We start from the raw sequence: 22,675 nt of genomic DNA on the forward strand, positions 1-22,675 counted from the left end.
ATCCAATGAAAAATAAAAGCTAGTTCACTATTTAGTGGTGAAATGATACTGTTTTAAAATACTCTATTTTTTTTAAAGGTGGGGGATGTGTAGATTGATGACAAAAGTCTTCACTTCTTCTCACCTCTTTGTCTCCATGTGCTTTGCATATAACTTTACAGGTTCTCCCACTAAGAAGCAATTTCCTCACTTCTGGAATCTGGCTGGACTTTGATCAACAAAATGATGTCTGAGCTTAGGCCTCAAGAATTGCACATTTTTGCTCTCTGTCTCTCTTTCTCTTTCTAAAACCCTGCTCAGTTTTCACTCAGCTAGCCTGCTGAAAGATGAGAGACATTACTTCATCACCGCCTATAATCCAGTAGGCAAGCAACCACCAAACATTAAAGGGCAGCCATTCTAGAAGAGCCAGTCCCAGACAACCTGCCAGCTGAACACAGGCGTAAGAGCCAGCCTGACCCACATTAGTCCAGACTGCTTAGAATCAGCAGAACCATCTGACAAGTTTCAGGGTCACCACCCCCAAACACCATGCCATGGTATATGATATATGTTAAGCTGGGGAAATTTTAGAAATGGCAGGCACTAGAAGGACCCTGACCTTCTTCTGAAGTAGGTCTAAAATCCTCCTGTGATAGATGCTTTCCTTAGACCAGAGATAAGGAGCATTCTTATCTCTGAAGATGGAAGGACACTGAGATGCATCCAAAAAAGCAGGTCTTTCTAGGGTTTCCATGCTGAGTAAACTTAGCCCAGGCCCCTTTTGTTCTATTACATTTTCCACAACTTTCTGCTCTTCATAAAATCCAGCATAAAAATGCTTCTTCGGGTCTTCATTTCCTTCTGAAGACTACTGTGTCACATAAAACTTACATTAAATAGATTTGTATGGTTTTCTCACACCATCCTATCTTCTGCTACAGAGACCCAGCTAAGAACCTAGAAGGATAGAAGGAGAAAAGATATTTTTCCTACTCTATGCACCTAAAAACACAGTAGACTTAGGAACAACAGTAAATGTTTCTTGTGTTAAAGCAATCTGCTTTAGTATGATTCGAAATGTAGAAATAGCTAAATGATATAGGAAGAAAAGAATAAAAGCATTCCTACCATATTGATAATTGTGGTAGCTGTATAATAGATACATATGGAGATTCTTTATACTACCGTCTGTATCTTCAGTTATGTTTGAACATTTTCATAAGAAAGACATTTATAATGTAGCAATTCAGTCTGCTGAAATCAGAAAAAAGCCTAAATAATCCAGTATGATAAGGAGACTCCTTTAGCAAAAGGTGGACAGCACCTCCTGGTATACCTTTAATAAAAAACAGAAGGTCTCTCTTAAGGCTACCATGCTATCAGACCTCTTCTGTTTAAACTATATTCAGAAAATTTGAGGTCCCTTTGAATGTAAAGTGTATGTGTTCTACATATCCAGCACAAGTCCATAATTAAATGCAATATTTGTTCCTTTATGTTTTTGGAAGAAATATAAGCCCAACTTACAGTAATTACTTAAACCTGGGTAGCCATAGTACATCCTCTGGATGGCATGCTTTGATACTTAATTCACTGATTTTATACAATGTTTTCATTAGATTCTGTTAAATTCCATTAATAGAGTACAGAAAGGCAAAAAAGCATAAAATACGGTAAGAGTACACAGTCACTTTGGACTATTATTTATATTTATGTATACATGCTGTGCCTCTAAATCGAACAGAAACACACATTATTTTAAAGTAAGTGTAAAGGTCTCCTGCTATTGTTGATATATTCTGGATAATAATCATTCCTAATAACCACTTGTTTTTTATACTTGACAGTAATGCTGTCATAGTGACTCAAAACATTTGACACTATGGTTTTCTAATGGTTTCATTGTATTACAAATCTTTTTTTTTCCCTTTAAATAATTTGTAGATTACCACAAATACATTATTTCTGAATTCAAAAATAAAGAGAGTATTACTTTACTGTAAAAAGAATAAAATTTGATGGTGTAGTGAATGGACCAAAAGCAGCTTAAAAAGGTAGATAGTCTGGGATAGTAAATTTCATCTTAGTGATATTTTTCACACCCTTGGCATCTTCTGTCAATAATTATTCACAAACATTTTGAAGTCAAATTTCTCAAGAGAAAATATAACAAGGCAACTCTAAAGAAAAAAAAAAAAAAAGCAACTCTTAGGATCACTATTTTTAAAACTCTCATTTCCATGGCAGCAGCTTACACAAAGTAGCCATGTCAGCGACAGGCCATCTGCCATTTCTAAAGAAGGCATGGAATGTAAACAGCCCCCCAAAAAGTGCTGTGTTGACATTCCTGTTCAGTAAGAAACAGCATTAAGTTGTTTCAGCCACTATGAATTCTAGAGATTGGAATTAACTTCATGCGTGCTAAATCATTAAACAACATTTTTCTACTCAGGAAGCTTGAAATAGATCAGCAACTTTTATTATAGTCAGCAGGAAAGGATATATTATGACACTGACATCCAAATTGTAGTTTTAAAAATAACTCAATGGATTTGTGTAATAGTCTGGGACAGTGCTATAACTTGAAATTGTTAAATTTTATTTTCTCTTCACACTAAAAGGACTTAAGAATCACTAAGCTGCAAAGAGCAAGTGTCTTATATAAGGCTATTTGACATTTTCATGATGGGATAGATGTCACCTTCACTTCCCTCTGACCTCGGCTGTCCCTTTATAAAACTCCTTTTCATGCGATTGTCAAGCTAGTGTAAACTATTCCCTTGATTCAAGAATTAGGTCTTATGGGGATGAAGTCCAGCACATTTCCATAAGCCTGAAGTGTGATCTGAATCACTCAACACCTGGAAACTGAGAAAGGATAAACACAAAGAAATTCAAAGGCTTTTGTTCAATCGTCTACTTGGCTAATACCATAAATCAATTTACAAGTGTCATAAACACAGTAATCCTGAAATAACTGTTAATGGCTTTTCCCTCTGAAAACAAAGGAAATATTGTATGTTATGGCCATATCCATTAAAACTCTGTTTCATGTCACCAAGTGACAAGACAAAAGAATTGCTTAGAGTGTTAATTTATCCTCCCTGCAGAAGATCAAAGAAATGTAGATTTTTATTATAAGCAAATTGATTTTATTGGGAGAATGTCAGCTTTAATTAATAATTATGTTGGATAAAGTAATATTATTAATAATACCATTTATTTAACTAAATAGCACAATATAGTGTGGTTGAGCTCTGATAGGAATATAACTGAATATAATCAATATTTTGTTTGTTTTGCCCTTCATTTACCTATGAATCTTAAATTCTTACCAAGTAGCAAGCTGCAATGACATCTAATTCGAATTATTTTATAATGGAGAGAAAGAAAGAAAGAAAAAAAACACACCAAAACTCAAGATCACTTGACTGCAGGGATGAAGAAAATGATCTCACATCCCAACATATAAGGCAAATTCTGAATCATTTCTAACACACCTTACATACCAATGATGGTCATCCAAGGAATTTTTTTTTAATTGAGGAAAACACAGATGTACAAAACACACAAAATTTATGTGAAGTTAATTTTTACATATATATAAATCTGTTTAATCACCTTTCAAATCTTTTATGGAGTTTTTGGTCACCAAAAGCATTCCATCAGCTTCATTCTTAGAGAACTCCAGATGACCAGTTAACAAGAAAGCAAAACCTGTTTGCATTCCCCCAAACCACTGGATCCCAACGAGGGTAGTATCTCTCCCCATAGCTGATGTTTGTATTATGTGGGGGCAGTTTGTGTTGTCTTAATGTCTAGAGAGTGCTACTAGCATTTGCTATGCAGGAATGCAGGAACCAGAGACCCTAAATGACCCCGAGTGTTCAGCACAGTCCTGCCCAATGAAGAAGTGCCCTACCTGAAGGGTCTCCACTACTCAACTGTAAGTTAAAAAAGGCTGTGTGGTCAATAAGCCAGGGATAGGCTATACACACTATTCTATGCAGCTTTGAAAATTTTTCAGTGCACACTAGCATATAAAGGCAGACAAATTTACTTAATTTAGGATTTCATAAACTTTTCTGACTATGAAATTCTCTGTGTGTTTGTGTGTGTGTAACTTTTACCAAAATTCACATGTGGAAGAAACTTCTTTATGAGTCATCATCAACAAATAACAACTGAAATATCAACAGTGATAGTTATCAGCCTTTAACATTTATTGAGCTATTTCTATGTGCCATAATTGCTTTTCATTGTGAAAAATTTGTTTAATTCTCACATCTTCATGATGTAGGTTTAATATCATAACAATTGAGATCCATTTAAATATAGGGAAACTGGGACACAAAATGCCCAAAGTCTTACAAATAAAATGTTGAGTTGAACTTAAATGGAATGGAAGTCAATCTAGAAACAATGGAATCTGTTTCTGGAATCACTGTTCTTAATTATTATAATGATAACTATTTGGAAAAAAAAATAATTTTCAAGATTTAAAGATGTGTATTGACCATCAGAATAAAACTATAATAAAATACATCAAATTAATCAAATAAGAAATATATGAAGCAACTATGGAAAATTTTCTACTGATTAATTCCATCAGATCTTAATGAATATTTCCTAGGAAAATAAGTTAAAATACTCTAATGGAACATTATTTTCAGGGATAAAAAAAATCCTGAGACTAAATAATCTAAAACTTTACCATTCAAAATTGTCTCAACCAGGAAGGTCCCATCACTTCTAATTTGAAAGAAAGGATTCATGGATTACATTCTCATCTAAAATTATCAAACAACAAACTGTCTAAAACTTAAGAACTGCAATATATGGGAGAAAGAGACTATAAGAGATTTCTGAAGTATAATCAAAGATTAACTTCAGGAAATGAGTTCTTACAGAAAGCATCCTCTTGGATCCTTTTTCTTTTTCTTGTTCCCAGCCCCACTTCATAATACCTATAATTACAGAAGATTGTGAACAGTTTTGACAAATAAACTATTGATATCCAGCTGGCAATTAGATCAAAGCTCAATTTGTAGAATTTCTTTTCTCATTCTCTACTTTTCTCCTGTCATTAAGTAATATTCCCTCTATTTACTTCCTCTTTATTTATTCCTTATATATTTCAACTTGGCTCAGTATAAAAAAATTCAAAAAGGAAATGGAGTACTTCCAGACAAATTAAAAGCTCTTTTCTTTATTCCTTTTTAATAGACCAGTAATACAAACACATGTGAAAATGTTTCATTGAGTTTGGAAATCAATGATAAAAATTAAAAGCAAGAAATTTGGAATTTTTTTAAAAAGCATAATAAATTATATATAATGTTTGTTTACAACAACTACGTTTTTTTTAATTTGACCTCATGTAAAATTTTTAAGGCCATGTCATTTTTTAAATTTCAATTCAATTAATTAACATATAATTTATTATTAGTTTCAGAGGTAGAAGTGATTCATTAGTCTTAATATAATAACCCAGTGCTCATTACATCACATGCCCTCCTTAATGTCCATCACCCAGTTACCCCGTCCCCCCACTCCCCTCCCCTCCAGCACCCTCAGTTTGTTTCTTATGATTAAGAGTCTCTTATGGTTTGTCTCCCTCTCTGATTTCATCTTGTTTTATTTTTCCCTCTCTTCCCCTAAAATCCTGTTTTGTTTCTTAAATTCCACATACAAGTGAGGTCATATGATAACTGCCTTTCTCTGACTTATTTCACTTAACCTAATACCCCCCAGTTTCATCCATGTCATTGCAAATGGCAAGATTTAATTTTTTTGATGGCTTTGTGTATATATATATATATATCTCCATTCATCTGTCAATGTACATCATGGCTCCTCCCACAGTTTGGCTATTGTGGACATTGCTGCTATGAACCCTGGGATGCAGGTGTCCGTTGTTTCACTACATCTGTATCTTTAGGGTAAATAACCAGTAGTACAATTGCTGGGTCATAGGGTAGCTCTATTTTTAACTTCTTGAGGAACCTCCACACTGTTTTCCAGAGTAGCTGCACCAGCTTGCATTCTCAGTATAAGAAGGTTCCCCTTTTCCCACATCCTTGCCAGTACATGTTGTTTCCTAAGTTGTTAATTTTAGCCATTATGACCGGTGAGAGAATTCTATATACAAATCAAAATAACAATTAAGTTTTAAAAAAATAGAAAACTCATTTTTAAAATATACCTAAGTTTGGGGTGATTTTAATGAAGTTTTCCACTTTTCTCTATTAACCAAATGCTTTTAATGAGCACACAGTAATTATAACACTAAAATGAGGGCTCAAGAGTTGTTTTTGCACCTGCTTATACACATATATGTAAGAGATTGTCCACTTCCTGAGGCAGGATCCAGATCTTATTTACCCTTACTGTGCCTGCCTAAAATATATGAGATACTTGCTAAATTTTTCTGAATATGTGAATTTCATACATATGTTCACAAAAGAATATACTCTGCAAAAATGTAGAAAGTAAATAAAACTTTAAAAACCACTTCCCCCCCCCAAAAAAAAAACACTTTCCCCCTTGTTCACCCAAAGATAACTCAGAAATTAAATTTTCTGCCATACTTATTAAAGAAAATGTGGGTCTGAATATGTAAAACATTGATCTGAATATTGCTAGGCTTGTTGCAATAATGAAGGATAACAGAAAAAGAACTTTCAATAAATCTCATTAATTTTATCAGTGTCTATTTGAAGCCAGCTATATTCACAGGTTTTAGTGGTTCCAACAAGTGCCAATGGAAGCAAAGCATTACATTTTCTAAAATTTACTTTAGAATACTTACATCATAAACTGTGTGAGTTATGTAGGTGTGACTGAATTTTATTCCACCACATAGTGTGGTTAGGTAATATTTGAAAGGTTTTAATTAGGACTTTGCTAAACTTCCCATTAAATGTAGCAGAACCAGCTACCTCAAGTGCTTCAGCTATCTTTATGTTTCAAAATATCAGGTGGCTTGTTAATGTTAGAAGAATTTTTCACAGACAAACCAGTGGTATCCAGTATATAGGTGGATTCACTAAAAATGTTTGTCCACACGCAAATACCCTTTCATGAATAGGGTATAATAATCAAGCAAGCCCTACACCTACAGACACTTCCATTGCAAATCTAGGCTTAGGATTCCACTCATTCACACAATGAGACTTTTTTTTATTGTTTTTTTCCTGATTCCGGCTGGAAGGATAGTGAATCCTGTAGCTAGAACACCACATCTGCCACTAGAGAAACTTTCTTACAGAGTTCTATCACAGTACCTCAACATTTTAATGTCTGGGACTCCAGTGAGCTGAAAGAATAGAGTATAAATGTGTGTATACTGTCTGCATGTGTGTGCACCCACATGTGTATAAGCACATGTGTACACTTAATGGCTACTAAATTTTTGTTCATCTAGGGGAACGTCAGCCTAAGACTACCCTTGTCAGATAACACCTGTAGCTGGGTTATGAGCAAGAACTAAAATGTTCATATTCGGGGGTAGCCCGGGTGGCTCAGTGGTTGAGCATCTGCCTTTGGCCCGGGGCGTGATCCTGTAGACCCGGGATTGAGTCCCACGTCGGGCTCCCTGCATGAAGCCTGCTTCTCCCTCTGCCTGTGTCTCTGTCTCTGTCTCTCTCTCTGTGTCTCTCATGAATAAATAAATAAAATATTTTTAAAAAACTAAAAATAAAATAAAATAAAATAAAATAAAATAAAATAAATAAATGTTCATCTTCCTCTGAGTCTTAGAAACTACCAATATTTACAAAAAGCACCTAATGATGGAAAAAAATGAACAAATGAGATTAGGTTGTGATCCAATAAACATCAAGAAATCATTACATGCTATATAAACTCCTGTTTGGAGGCCTTGTCTCATAAAAGATAACTTTTTAAATCTGAAAAAGTGACACACCATTAACCTTAAACCTAGTCATTGGGGCGCCTGGGGGGCTTAGTCATTAAGAGTCTGATTCTTGATTTTGGCTCAGTTCATGATCTCAGGGTGGTGAGATCAAGCCCCGAGATGGTCTCCATGCAAACTATGAAGCCTGCTTGGGATTTGTTCTCTCCCTAGCCCGCTGCCCGCTCCCAACCTACACACATGCTCTCTCTCGCTCTCTCGCTCTCTTGCTCTCTCTCTCAACAATTGGTACTGGATGGTCCTTGAGTGTGGTTTTATTTTTCTTTAATCATCATAGGCACTTAAGGATCTTATCATAACTAGGAGGGCCAGCATCATTAACGATTTCTAGTGAATATTAAACACATGAACCAGAGACACTGATGTATTCCTTCAGGGAAGACAAAGCTGTATTATGAAGATAACCAGTTCAAGGTTTGGGGTATCTCATTTTTTATTTCTATCATTATACTATTTTACAACCATTTACTATTTTTTTAAGTTCTTCTGTTTCATCCTCACATTTTCTTTTTCAGTCTTTGAGGCAAAATCCAAAGCAATTTATCAGTTAAAAATGCTAAAGGTTGTATACTAAATTTCAGACTTCTTTTTTCCTTTGAAATTTGGAGTTTATAAAAATATCTCTCATCAATTCAAAACTTTAAGGTGAAACATAATGAAGGAAATCAACTGTAATCAATGAAATATAGGGCATATGAAAGAAATAGAATTCATGCATAATTGCAGTCTAAGTATTGTCCAAGTGGTATGTCTTTACTCAAACTCAAAAGAAAGGCATAAGCAGTTTTGTTATAAATAATCTAATTGATACATGAATACCTCAGAATGTTAGAAATTTTAAGCTTGACACTATACAAATCCTAAAAAGCAATCCTATTCCTTTAAAATCATAAAATACAAAGTGATATTTCTAGGTAGTAAAGAGAAATTTATAAATAGCTTATAATTTCCTTTAGCTCATCATCACTTTGATGATGGCATTAGACCTGACAAAGTTGATTGATCATCCTTATACTTTTATGAGATGAATTAATGCAAAATCCTAAACCAATGACCTAGATGCTAAACTGTTCAGATCTCGTACTTGTTTCCCATGAATAGGAAATAAGAATAAGAAAGCAGAATCAGCCTTATATGTCATTCTGAACTGTCTTCTTTTATTTGTATAATAACCAGTTGGATACAATTTTCTGGGGTAAAGTTATACAGCTTACCTAAATTCATGTGTTAACAGTAGAAAATAATCTTACAACTTCTGATTCCTTTTTTAAAAGATTTTATTTATTTACCTGACACACACAGAGAGACAGAGAGAGCGTGCACAAGCAGGAGGAGCAGCAGGGAGACAGAGAAGCAGACTCCTTGCCAAGCAGGGAGTCTGATATGGGGCTCAATCCCAAGACCCTGGGATCATGATAGGAGCCAAAGGCAGATGCTTAACCAACTGAGTCACCCAGTGCCCGTGACTTTTGATTCCGATACACACTTATTTTTTTAGAAATTGTACTAAATTTTTATCACATACCATTTTTAAATTAGTTTTTATTTTGTAATAAAAACACATCCCTGTAAAAGTCCAAAGGAAAGTAATGAAACTTATTACTATATAGAACTTTAATTATAATTTAGCTTGTTAATTAAAAACAATAATTAAAGATTACACATTTCCCCTCTTCCTTCGCACTCTGGATAACAAGTCCAGAAACTTTTCTGTAGAAATATATATAATATATAATACAGTGTACAATTTATCATTACTACATAAATGCTACCATATATGTATGATATTCTGTTAAGTAAAAAGGCAACTTACAGAGTGATATTCATTGAGCAGGTAAGGTTTATGGGGCTCTTCCTGGGAAAGACAGAATTTATTAGTCATTCTAATTTCAGCTGAGGAAAAAATCATTGAAAGAAAACTATTGAGCAGCCCAGGTGGCTCAGTGGTTTAGCGCCACCTTCAGCCCAAGAGCGTGATCCTGGAGATCTGGGATAGAGTCCCGTGTGGGGCACCCTGCATGGAGCCTACTTCTCCCTCTGCCTGTGTCTCTGCCTCTCTTTCTCTCTCTCTCTCTCTCTGTCTCTCATGAATAAATAAATAAAATCATTAAAGAAAAAAAGAAAGAAAGATAACTGTGAAAGATTTCAAACTTATCTGGCTATACAATTACAATTTGGATGGAGATCACTGCCAGTGTTATGAATGTTCTTAAGTTCATCAACATTTCACCATTAATTCATTTATCCTGACTTTTTTTTAAGTACCAAAATGGAGTCACTTGGACTAAGCCTCACATCAACAAAAAAAGACTTAATACCTAACAAAACTGTAGTTTCAATCTCTTCCAGGATTGTAATCTTAAAGCAGTTATTTTGGAAATTCCTGGTCAGCAGTAGTGAGGCAATTGGCCTGATAGACCCATTCTAAACCACATAGATGAGATCCATCCACTTTTCCCTTGTTCCTGCACTCTTCTGCCTGAGGTTACCATTTTGTACGGCATTTCAGAGCTCCTTTCTACTTGGTAGATGGGATGTCGCCCCATTCATGAATCATTAAATAAAACCAATTTGATCTTTAAATTTCCTAAACTAAATTTTGTTTGCTTAAAATTTATTGCCCTGAGTACAAAGAATATTCACTCTGGAACAATTTTCTTTTACATTATATTTTATAATTCTAAAGACACTACTATGTTCATTGATATATCTGGAGTCACTAATAAGTGACAGTGACCCCCCAAAAAAGGGTTATGTGTTTGGATCAAACTTCATGTGAACTACAAGTGACTTTTTAGCCCCTCGGTACTTGTTCCTTGTTCAAGAGCTCCTTCTCCTAAATGAGAGAACTCAAACTATCATTCTTTGCTACTAAAATACTATTAATAAATGACAGCTGCATATATACTGTTTTCATAAATATTGTGGTTTGTCAGGCAACCTGAATTCAATATAGCCAACAGAGTCAAAAAGGAAGTAAAGTGAATCCATGACCAGGTGTAATTACAGTACAATGTATTATAGAATAATTTGATAAATAAAAACTGCCACCCAGTCACCCAAAGTGATTTCTTTTTGGAAGAAGATCCCCAGGCAGGAAGGCAATTTCCAAAAAGTAGAAGCATAGCAATGACAACTATTTTACGGCAATGAAGCACTTCTTTAGAAGTGATTTTCACAGCAAGAATTTTGCATTTTGTTCCTTATACTTTTAACTAGACAAGGCTGAGTCTCAGCAAAGTGCTATGTAATTGCAGAAGAATCCCTTCTCTGAGCAAACAAAAATCACCTCCATTAAGTGTTGAATCATTCCATGGAGGATAATGGTACTCAAAAGGTAACTGCTGGTTCTAACAAGTCACTTTTGCTTGTTTATCAGGTTTGAATTGCCAGTAGGAGGTTGGCTATGAATTCTCTTAAGCAGGAAAAAAGTGTTTGTTTGTTTGTTTGTTTTTGCATTCTCTTGATTTAAAAAAAAAAATTCTCCAGAGATGAGTCGTCACCATCTGAAGCAATAGGTGATACCAAAAAAAGTGGTCTGGAGACCAAGCAAGCCATGTGTATTTGTGCATGAAGGAAAAGCTATGCAGAGGCCTTCTTGAGGCTCAGCCCATTCCTAACACACATCCTCCAGGGAGATGATGAATCCCATCTGTTCATGATCTGGTTCCTCAGCACTCCCTATCTGGGCTGTATTATCTAGGTGTGAAAATTAATAAAGGGAAGCCCCACTAGAATTAAGTCAAGAGGTTTGGCAGGGGGAACTCTCATGTCCTGTCATTTTTTGTCAATTGCAGACCCAATTGAGACAGACTTTGCACACTTGGGTGCACACTTGGATTTACTCTCTCAGCAGGAGGAAGAAAGGCTGGCAATAGTGTAGCCAACAAGAAACAATCATAACTTAGCTAATTAAAAACCACTATACTTTAAACTTCCAGTTTACTCCAATGGACTTTTTGATTATAACAGCCTTCCCAGCTCCCCTTTTCTTTTTTCTTTTTTTTTTTTTTCCAGCTCCCCTTTTCTTACATAAAAAAGCCTTCCTTTCCTTTGTTCCTCAGACTATGGTTTTGCCATCGCTTGGTTGTACTGGAGGGCCATTCTCTGCTCCTCCTGAGTAAGTTCAACTTTTTTTTTTTTTAAGATTTTATTTATTTATTCATGAGAGACACAGAGAGAAAGAGAGAGAGAGGCAGAGACACAGGCAGAGGGAGAAGCAAGCTCCTTGCAGGGAGCCCGATGCAGGACTGGATCCCGGGACTCCAAGATCATGCCCTGGGCCAAAGGCAGGCACTAAACCGTTAAGCCGCCCAGGGATCCCATGTCCCTGAGTAAGTTCATCTTTTGCTGGTAAAATAACTAGCAGTTTTGGGACACCTGGCTGGCTCAGCGGTTGAGCGTTTGCCTTCAGCTCAGGGCATGATCCTGGAGTCCAGGGAACAGGTCCCACATCCGGCTCCCTGCATGAAGCCTGCTTCTCCCTCTGCCTCTCTCTCTCTCATGAATAAATAAACGAAATCTTTTTAAAAAATAACTAGCAGTTTTATTTTAAGGTTAACATAGGTAAAGAAGATCTAGGCCAATAATCTTTTAAAAAGGAAAATCTTCAGGGGTGCCTGGGTGACTCAGTCAGTTAAGTGGCTGCTGAGGTTATGATCCTGCAATCCTGGGATCAAGCCTCATGTTAGGCTTCCTGCTGAGCAGAGAGTCTGTTTCTCCCTCTTTCTGCCCCTCCCCCGGCTCATGCATGCTCTCTCTCTTTCTCTCTCAAATACATAAATATATTCTTTAAAAAAATAAATAAATAAAAAGGAAAAGTGTCAAAGGCACTGTAAGAGTCAAGGGCAGGCCACTCTAAGATGAGCCACTTTGAAATGAAGATTATTTTATGTTAAAAAGCAACCAAACCCCAGTCGATTCAGGAAAAGCTCTTTACCTCTCCACTTGACTACCTAATCTAGATAGAGGACTTGCTCCAAGAAGAGAGCTATCATTGATAACTGCATTATGATATGAACTTGGTACAGTAGACAAGGGCAGAGTCTTGGTCAAAGCCCTGTGTGTCCATTGTTTCTGAATGGCTCACAAACATTTCTTTACCAAATATTTACTCGTTTTCATCTTTTTGAGGATTGCATTCATTCCCTTTAAGGTTCTCAGACCTCTTCTTAGATCAGAATAAGGTATATACCTCATTTTGCCTCATTTTGTTTGGAATTTGCACATTTGTGTGGATTCTCCATACTCACAAAATTAAATTGGACTTTGTCCTATTAATCTGTCTCATGTCAATTTGATTCTTAGTCCAGCTAGAAGGGCCTTAAAGGGCAAGGTAGGTTTTTCTTCCCTGACAGCATCTCACTACTTTTAGAATACAAATCAAAAACGTTCTATGTTCCACAAATTCTGAATGGTCTTGGCCCTGCGCACGTCTCCCTCTCTCTCCTCCTTGCTCATAACTGCCCTCAAACTCTTCACTATCTCTTGCCACATGATTTCCCTCAATCGAAAGCACTGTTTACTCCCTTCGCTTTTTGCCTAGATAACTTTTTTATGTTTCAGGTCTCAACCCAATTTTACTTCTTTTATTTTTATTTTTTTATTTTTTCCCCCAGTTTTACTTCCTTAAGAAGCCTTCTAATATCACAGGGTTTGGGTTATATTGTTTGTTTTTTTCCAGTTTGGAACACTTGACCAATATCTCCCCATTGCCTCCATCCCCAACCCCTGGTAATCACTATTCTACTGGATCTCTGAGTTTAGGCTTTTTTAGGTTCCACATGTACGTGAGAATATACACACAAAGGTTGGAACAGCATTTGTCTTTCTCTAACTTATTTCACTTAACATGATGCTACAGTGTATTATTTGTTTACCTAGCTGTGTCTCCTCCAAGACTGAAAGCTCACAGGATGCAGGAATGTTCCCTCTTACTTATCCTTATGTAGTATCTCACACATGAACAATTGTTTGGTAAATGTCAGCAGAATGGATAAACTTGAAACTTGTACCGATTATATTATATACTAAGATTTTACCTTTCTCATAATATTAAACTATGTTATAGCTTCACTATTGCCTTGAAAATACTATTTTTTTAAATATTACCATCTATGAAGAGACTTATGTGCCATGTACCATGCTCATAGTTTCAGATTCATGATCTGTGGTATTGATTTTGTGTTCCTCTCCTTAGACTATAAAAAAATATGTGAGGGCAAGGGATTTTTTTTTTTTTTTTGGAAAGATTTTATTTATTTATTAGAGACAAAGAGAGAGGCAGAGAGAGAAGCAGGCCCCATGCAAGGAGCCCGACCTGGGACTCAATCCCAGGTCTCCAGGATCACGCCTGGGCTTTAGGCAGCGCTAAACCACTAAGCCCCTGGGGTTGCCCGAGGGCAAGGGATTTTTTTAACTACTCTCTGCATCCACATCACCAAGAAAACATGTAGAAAAAATATGGTTATCCAGCAAGACTGCCATTCATTCTATCCCTTTACCAAGGTACCACTCCTCCTGAAATGTAAGGTAATGGCACTGACTGACGGGAAAGTTCTTTTTTTATGAAATGTTGACTGTCTAGCTTTGTCTATGGCAAACAAATTTGGAATCTATGGTTTATGGGGCATGGTGATTTGGAGAAGTTATGCAATTATCTGAATATAAAATTGAGATTTTTATAATCTAAACTCCATTTGTGCAAATAATGAAAATGTCACACATCACTTACAGATCTCCTCTGTAAAAATGGGCCCAGCACATGCTCTGATGCAGCAAGAAAGAACTTGGAAGCTTCATTCACCGGAATTCAAGGACTTCTCCTTTAGGTAATCATATGGCACAGGAAAAACAGGAAGACATTCTTGACCTCCAGTGAATAAAATTCTCAGGTCCTCTCTTGTCAGACCATGCATTGGGACCAGTTTTATAGGGCTTCCTGTGCCTCATGATTAAAATTTTAGCAAATCTAGATATTTGGTCAGATTCTTAATTTACAGGAGTCTGTTTGTAATATTTTTTTTTACTGGAGTTTAATTTTGTTTGTAATAATTTGACCCATTGTATTACCTCAGCCTCCAATAGGTATTTCTTAAAAGAACACATTTTTTAATGTCTATTTAACATAATGGGCTGAAATTCTGAGTTAGACCTCTTTGGATATATCTTTTCTTTTAAGATTTTATTTATTTATTTATTCATGAGAAACACAGAGAGAAAGGCAGAAACATAGGCAGAGGGAGAAGCAGGCTCCCTGTAGGGAGCCTGATGTGATACTCAATCCCAGGACCCCAGGATCATGACCTGAGCCAAAGGTAGATGCTCAACCACTGAGGCACTCAGGTGTCCCTCATTGGATATATCTGATGGACATTCATATGTTGTCCCTTTCCAGAATTATATATTGATAATTATATTATTGATATAGTCTCCCTTTCCAGAATTATAACTACTGAAAATAGCAAAGAAGACAAGTTATATACATTGAAATGGAAGTAACAAGTCCACTCAGGAGGTTTACTAACATAATCACAGGTAACTGTCAAGAAGCCATCTAATATACTCTACCTCTGGACCTTATACCTATACCAGATCTACAGAGTTGATTTGTATTTTTTTTAAGATTTTATTTATTTTTTCATGAGAGACATAGAGAGAGAGAGAGGCAGAGACACAGGCAGAGGGAGAAGCAGGCTCCTTGCAGGGAGCCCGATGTGGGACTTGATCCCTGGACCCTGGGATCATGCCCTGAGCTGAAGGCAGATGCTCAACTGCTGAGCCACCCAGGTATCCCAAGAGTTGATTTGTATTTTGAACTCTAATGCAACCCTATAATCACTAAACCACAGAGATGGCCCAGATAACATTTCCTGCATCAGAGTAAAGAATTCACAATATTACAATCAATTTGATTCCTGTTGTTAGCCAAGGGTCTGTTTCTCCAGTCCCGCAGAGATGAGGCAAGAATGGAGCTCTCTTTGAAGCTAACAAAAGCTTAAGGTCAGATCATCTCCATGGGATATAAAGCAAACCAGGGAGAAATGACAGCCAAATGGTATTTGAAGTGTTCCATCAGAACAAGGACTTCCATAATACAGATCATTCATGCATTATTGGATGGCTTTGTTCTCTCACCACAACGTTTGAAGTATTGTATGGTTTCAAAATATATGATGCCTTCCTTCCATTGGCTGAAAATAGCACTATTCTTTGAGAATTGTTATTTTATTTGTTCATACCATATTGAAAGGCACTTACAAATCTAAAATTAATTTTACTCACAATTCTCAAATTACAATATGCCTCCTTATAAAGCCAAAATGTTCTACATGGCAAAAAAAAAAAAAAAAAAAAGCAAATGCAAATATAACATTAATAGTATTATAATAATGATAGTAATATCACTTTAATTTTCTTACCACAAATTACACTTTTCTGATCTCTTCTCTTCCTCTCTTCTTTTTTTTAATTTTTTTTCTTCCTCTCTTCTTGTACTCATGTCATGCTTTGATTCTTTTATCTCATTATCTCTGTCTCTCTACCTCATATTTATTTCCCCATCCTCTAACTAGGACTCGGTTATAGTCCTTTCACTTGGTACCTTTCCAATCCATGTCTTACATATTAATTTCCAGATTCCCACATATCTTTTCATTTTTCTCTAATACACATTTTCTCCTCTACATGCTTCCTATCACTTCACCATATTCCCCTGAATTCACTATCAATTCTACTGTTGTAATTATACACATATGTATTTCAAGAAATGTAAAAAGAGATCTCATGTACATTGGTTTAACTGCTCTGCTCTAATTTAAGTCTGTATTATCTGTATTTTGTTCTTGACAGGATAGACAACCATTATGTCTAATAATATTTTTATGTCTAATAATATTATATATTTTTATTATATGTCCACCTCTTCTCATTTTTTTTAATAGGTTCTAACAGATTTTGTCCCAGGTGTGTGCTCATAGTCTAAAAAAGCACTTAGACTCTCTGACCTCTTCAGGTTACTGTGACAGGTGTAAGAGATGAACCTGTGACTCAAGGGTGGGCAGTGAAAACAATTCCCTAAGAATTTCTATACCTTCTTTTCCTTTGTGGTCATGAATCTATGAAAGAATGAGTCAGAAACTACCAATGACCATGGTTCTACACTCACAGAGAAGTAAATGAGAAAAGAAGGGAGAAGATAAGAAAAGAGAAAAGGAAAAAAAGAAAGAAAAGAAATGTACACAAATGAAAGAGGACTTTAACCACTTCCATTTTGACCTCAGTCTGTATGTTCTAAGTTCTTCTTTCCAGCTTCTTGTTTAAATCTGGCAAAACCCGAGAGAAAATCATTCCATGATGGGAACCCAAACTACCCTTTGTTGAGTTACCTACATGATTGACCTCAAAACAATGATTAACCTGATCTTTACGACCCAGCTGCAGTATCCACCGACCTTTCACCCACATTTTCCTTAACAAATCTAGAAGTACTTTCAGCACCTTGGAGACAGCCTTTAACACATTAGTCCAACTGTCTTCCCAGTGTTGGTTTCACTAAAATAATCCCTTTCTTGCTTCACCACCACTTACTTGTCTCTCTGCCTTTGAATTTTGTCAGTGGTGCATGACGGAGTTTGTCTGTTTGGGACCTCTGGAGCCAGGTGCTCTTAGGCCCTCAGGCCTGAGTCACACAAAGAGAAGCAGAGATGGGTATGAGAGAGGTTAAAAGCATGTGAGTCCTAGTATTAGGTATCTCTAAGGCCAGGTCCACCCATATTTTCACATAGTTTTCATATATGATGAAATGAATTCTGAATTTAGTATTAAGTACTTAAGTTTTGGTCACTTGCAATATCTATAAAAGATACAAAAATCTGTATATTTGAGTACAGAGCGTAACTCAGTGATAGGCCAGGAATAATTTCCAATTTGGAAAAAAACAGGTAAGTATTTATCAATTAAGTAATTGATTGCATAATGGGATATTAAAGTAGAAATTTCAGCTGAGACAACAGAAGCTCAAGAAATAAATTCCAAATAATATGCTACATAAATCTCAGCATTCACCAAAAAGAGGCGAAACTCCTTCCCAAATCAAAGACTTTTAAAAAAAAAGAGATGAAATGTTGAATGGAAATTAGAGGAGTATTTCCTTGGGGAGAGTTGTACTGTGATTCTGATTCCTACCCTCCCCCAGGAAGGAGACATGATATGGCTCCATCTTCTAAACTCAAATCAAATGAGAATTAAGAGTTAGTGATGATTTTATGACCAATCTACAATCATTTCTTAAAACATAAGCCTGGGATCAATGGAACAGAACATACTTCATTCACTAGATAAGTGGCCTGATATTTGGTAAGTAGCAAATAATTAATAGTAAAGGAAGTACAAAAGAAAAGCCAAAGTCATTGCTTTGCTTTATCAGCCTTTTTCATTTGCACAGCAAATTGTGCTTCATTGACATTATAATACTTCCAATTCAAACTGCACATTTAAAGGCAGATAATTTATTTTTCATTGTTTTAGAATAGGACTAACATTTCCCTTTACATTTTTATTTAGGGACCCTTCTAGAAGTGGATGATTCAGAACAGGAAAAAAAAAATTACTTTTGAAGAGAAGTAGAATTTGCCAGCTAATATGCCTCAGTGGCATAAGGATTATTTTAGGCTTATTATCTTTAAGAAACAGCAGGCAAATGAGAAACTTGGGAGTTATCCTTTTGTAACAGACATTTACATTTATAAGGGAAATCTCCATTTGTAAGGGTGTCGTTTTGGCTGTACCAGGAAGAGGGGGAGGACTCTAAATCTAGAAGCTCTTATCAATATGAAGGCAACAACTTAAATCTGCATAACAACCTGACCTTTGTTTACTGTGTTTTTCCTGGTAAACTTCCAAACAGGCATCCCCTTCCCCCCAACATCTTCTTTTGCTTTAGCTGAAAGAAGGTATTTAAGGTGATGGCTTGGGCTATTTGGGAGAGTTATTCAGTTTTCCTGAGGTATCTCACATATATATATAGAAGGTATACAGGTTATTAAACTTATGTTTGTTTTTTTCTCCTGTTAATCTGTCTTTTATTACAGGGCTTTTCAATCAAGAACCTAGGAGAGTAGAGGGAAACTATTTTACTACACTCACACTTTCAAGGAACAAAACAATAGAAAATTCTGCATCCATAATCTCTTATTATAACTTCAAGCTACTTTTTAATATGGTTTTTGATAGTAGTCGTGGTGATGGTGGTATTACTTTTGTTTAACTTTTACCCACATAAGTCCCATTTAGTGCTTTTGCCCATTAGTAAAAGGGCAAGTGATGTTTAAGCAGCTGCTCCTTTTGCACTTTTGCAGTAGTAGAAACTCTCGCAAATTAAATGCTGTTTGCTCTTTGCCTTCTCTAACCTTCTTGGTGTGGTAATTGTTTATGTAAGGAAAGGAATTCTGCATGGACCTTTAGCTCCTTATTATTCTAATAGACCCTCCCCAAATATGTGTTGAAGTCCAGCTTTGTTTCTCCACTCTGATAGATGCAGAATGGGGATTGGAAGGCAAATTGTGTCCTATCAACAGAAATGAATTGGTGGAATCATATTTATGGCAAACACGAAAGAAAAAAGAAAGAAAGAGAGAGAGAGAGACAGATGGGAAGAAAAGGAAAGAGAAAAGGAAAGAAAAGAGTAAGAAAAGAGGGAGGGAGAGAAAAAAAAGGGAGAGAGGACTGGAAGGAAGGAGAAAAAAAGCCAAAGTTCCATTTATCTATAAATTATCATTTTAATAAGTATAATTACAATAATACATAATCTAAAATATCTTAGAATGGCATGACAGTGGCACACAGCAAGCATTCTATAAATGTTTATTAAATCAGTAAAAATGAATAAATTAATGACTTGTAATTTTATGCCAATTAGGCATATATTGTCATGCATTTTCACAGTGAGTAGTCTGAAAGCTTAATTCTGGTTAACTTCACTTCTGAAGGTAAAAATACATTCCATCCTGGGATGTGGTGAATCCAACTTAGTAATTATGATGATTATGTTAGTTTTCACTGTGGTGTACTTTTGCTAATATAATAATTTTGTTTTCAGAAAAAAAGAATAATATATGTACCCCCTTGTTCACTGCAGTGTTATTTACAATGGCCAAGACACAGAAGCACCCCGACTATATATCAATGAATGAAATAAATTGTAGTACACGCACACACATACTCTCTCTCTCTCTCTTTCTCTCCCTGGAATATTATTCAGCCATATAAAAGAATGAAAATGTGCCATTTTCAACAACAAATTGTCTTTTGTACACGGTCATTATTTTTCAAATATCACTCAAAATGTAACCCTAGTTTGTTTTTCTAAGCTCCTACAAATAAATATTATGTAATATGAGTTCTGATTAATTTATATTTATAGTTAAGATAAAAAATAGCCTGCTTGATTCCAACCATTATTGTTAATTCTTTTATAGCCTTTCCCCATATTAGCATCAGGAAGCATAATGTAACACACGTAAATATATTCAATGACATCTTCAAGTCATAGTGGCTCAGAATCATTTGTAACCTTTGACAGCAGCACAAGAGTGAAAGATGTAGGAAATTCACCAGCATCTCAACAAACATTAGAACACATTCTGTTTGACCTTTGATTTCTGAATAAATATTCCACATTTAGGGGGGGGGGGTGGTTTGTTTTACATTTGTTTTTTTTTTGTTGTTGTTGTTGTTGTTTTTGTTTTGTTTTGTTTTGTTTTTTCAGAAAAACAGGGAAGGATCCAACTGGTTGAAAATACAATCTATTTCTTTCCCAGCCAGTCAAGTTTTCTTTTATAGTTTCTACCTCACCATTTCTAAACATTAACAACTGTATAATAGTTCATTGTTTAAAGGAAGTAAAATTATTTACTTTCTTTTTCAATTATTTACTTTCTAAACTAATCTGAAGTACTGTGCTGTATCTATATATTTATATCCAAATGCAATCAATAAACATTTATTTGGTCTTACTATAAGCCCACAAATCAGGTTGATAATAATCATTAAGAAGCATTGGTACTTCATTTAGATAAGAACATTAATTTTTCCCCCCTAACAAGATTTACCTCCTGGGGCTTGGGGAATCCAACTTACTAATTATGTTGGCTATATTAATTTCCACTGTGGTGCTGTAGACAGTGTTTCTCATGTAATAATTTTATACTTAGAAAATAATTATTTTAAAAGGATATACTAAATGCTTATACAAGCTGACTCTTGATCTCCACAAGTAAAATAGCAAATTAAATAAGTCTTCAGTAAAGGCAAGCAAAGCTTTGTGATTCAATATGTGCACTTACCACAGATAGTCCCTCAGTGTCTAAAAGATTAGACCCCCATTCAAGCAACAGCTGCCCTGTTTGCACTACCACAACAACCTTTATGGTCCTGACTTAAAGCACTTTTAATAAAAATGATATGTCTGCCACTTAGATATGTTTCCAGCACTTAAAATACAGAGTCAGCATTTCTGGAATGTGAATTTGTAAGGAACGCCTTTATCATTTCCAGAGCTTATACACAGTAGCAAATGCAATAGAGAATGAGACATTGATAACAGATAGTTTTAACATAATGATAAGTGCAAGGTGAATCACTGTCAGCTCTTCCTTCTCCTGTTTAACACTGATATCAAAATAAGCACTTGGATTCAAGGCATAAGTATAAATCCTGCCTCAGAAGGAGTATTTCCAAACATGTAAAGGTTATATTCATAAGCTGAGCTGCAAAAGACAACTTTCCTGCTGTGAGGCTCCACAGGACCAGCACAGTCAGCAGGATGTTAAAAGTCCTGCTGCAGACATATGTTAGCAAAGCTATTGGATGGGTCCAAGGCTCATTATGTTTGCTGACAATCATTTTGAAAAAGCACAGACCAAACACTTCTAAGGCAGCCAGTACAAATATGGATCAGTCAAAATTTCTAAAAGGAGGAAAAAGGTGTTCTTTAAAATTTTCTTATTTGAAGAGTAATTATACGTTAGTAATTGCATTTATCAATGTTCAGAATTTTTTCTCACATAAGACTGCTTATATGAACCAGATTATTTTTATTGTAAGTTTATATTGATGGTCTTAAAACTGCTGTTACAAGAAAACCAACTGTATGGCCACACGGTAGGGCTTCTTTCCACTGCTGGGTATTTAATTCCCTCTGAGGAACAAAGAATAAAAAACAAAACCAAAATCAACATGAGGAAAACTGTATAGTTTACTTATTCAATTTATTTTGCAAGTGACCGCATAAAATGAAAAGATGAAGGTAAACATATCCATAAAAATAAGGAAATAGCATTAGTTATTTCCTTATACTGTTAAAAGCTTACATTTTATATTTCCAGGGGATGAAGCTATTCAAAACTCATTTGTCTTTGCTAACTTCAAAATTAACAGTTTCATTTGTTAACAAATCTTTTCTTTTGCCCTTGCCTTAAGAGAGTCACTAGTTCATTATTATATTTTAAACATGTATTAAACACGCAATTCTCCTCTTATGAAAAATCCTATATTAATGCATTAAACCATATAAATGTCATCTATAAATTAATACAAATGAGAATTACTGTTATTAAAAATAATTACAACTATCTTCATAGCTAACATTTTTGTGTGTGCTTACAGCTGTACTCATCTTAGTGGCATTTGAAGTTCACAGTGATTCCACAAAATTCCCCTTACAAATGAGGGAAGGGGTCCATACAATCCTTGAAAAGA

General features: G+C 35.4%; 1 protein-coding gene across 12 annotated transcripts in view; it reads right to left on the minus strand.

The window, feature by feature from the left end:
* The window catches only part of CHL1 (cell adhesion molecule L1 like), a 195,456-nt gene that overhangs the window by 80,537 nt on the left and 92,244 nt on the right, over positions 1–22,675 (minus strand). For 3 of the 12 annotated variants that reach the window (XM_072785350.1, XM_072785354.1, XM_072785352.1), the window contains one exon: positions 9,732–9,773. The exons of the other annotated variants lie outside the window; for them this stretch is intronic. The gene's annotated coding sequence lies outside the window, so the exon portion shown is untranslated. The remainder of the gene's footprint in view (positions 1–9,731; positions 9,774–22,675) is intronic. 12 annotated transcript variants of the gene reach the window in all.

The sequence above is a fragment of the Canis lupus genome, chromosome 19 (genome assembly GCF_048164855.1).
Source record: "Canis lupus baileyi chromosome 19, mCanLup2.hap1, whole genome shotgun sequence".
NCBI classification, from domain to species: Eukaryota; Metazoa; Chordata; class Mammalia; order Carnivora; family Canidae; genus Canis; species Canis lupus.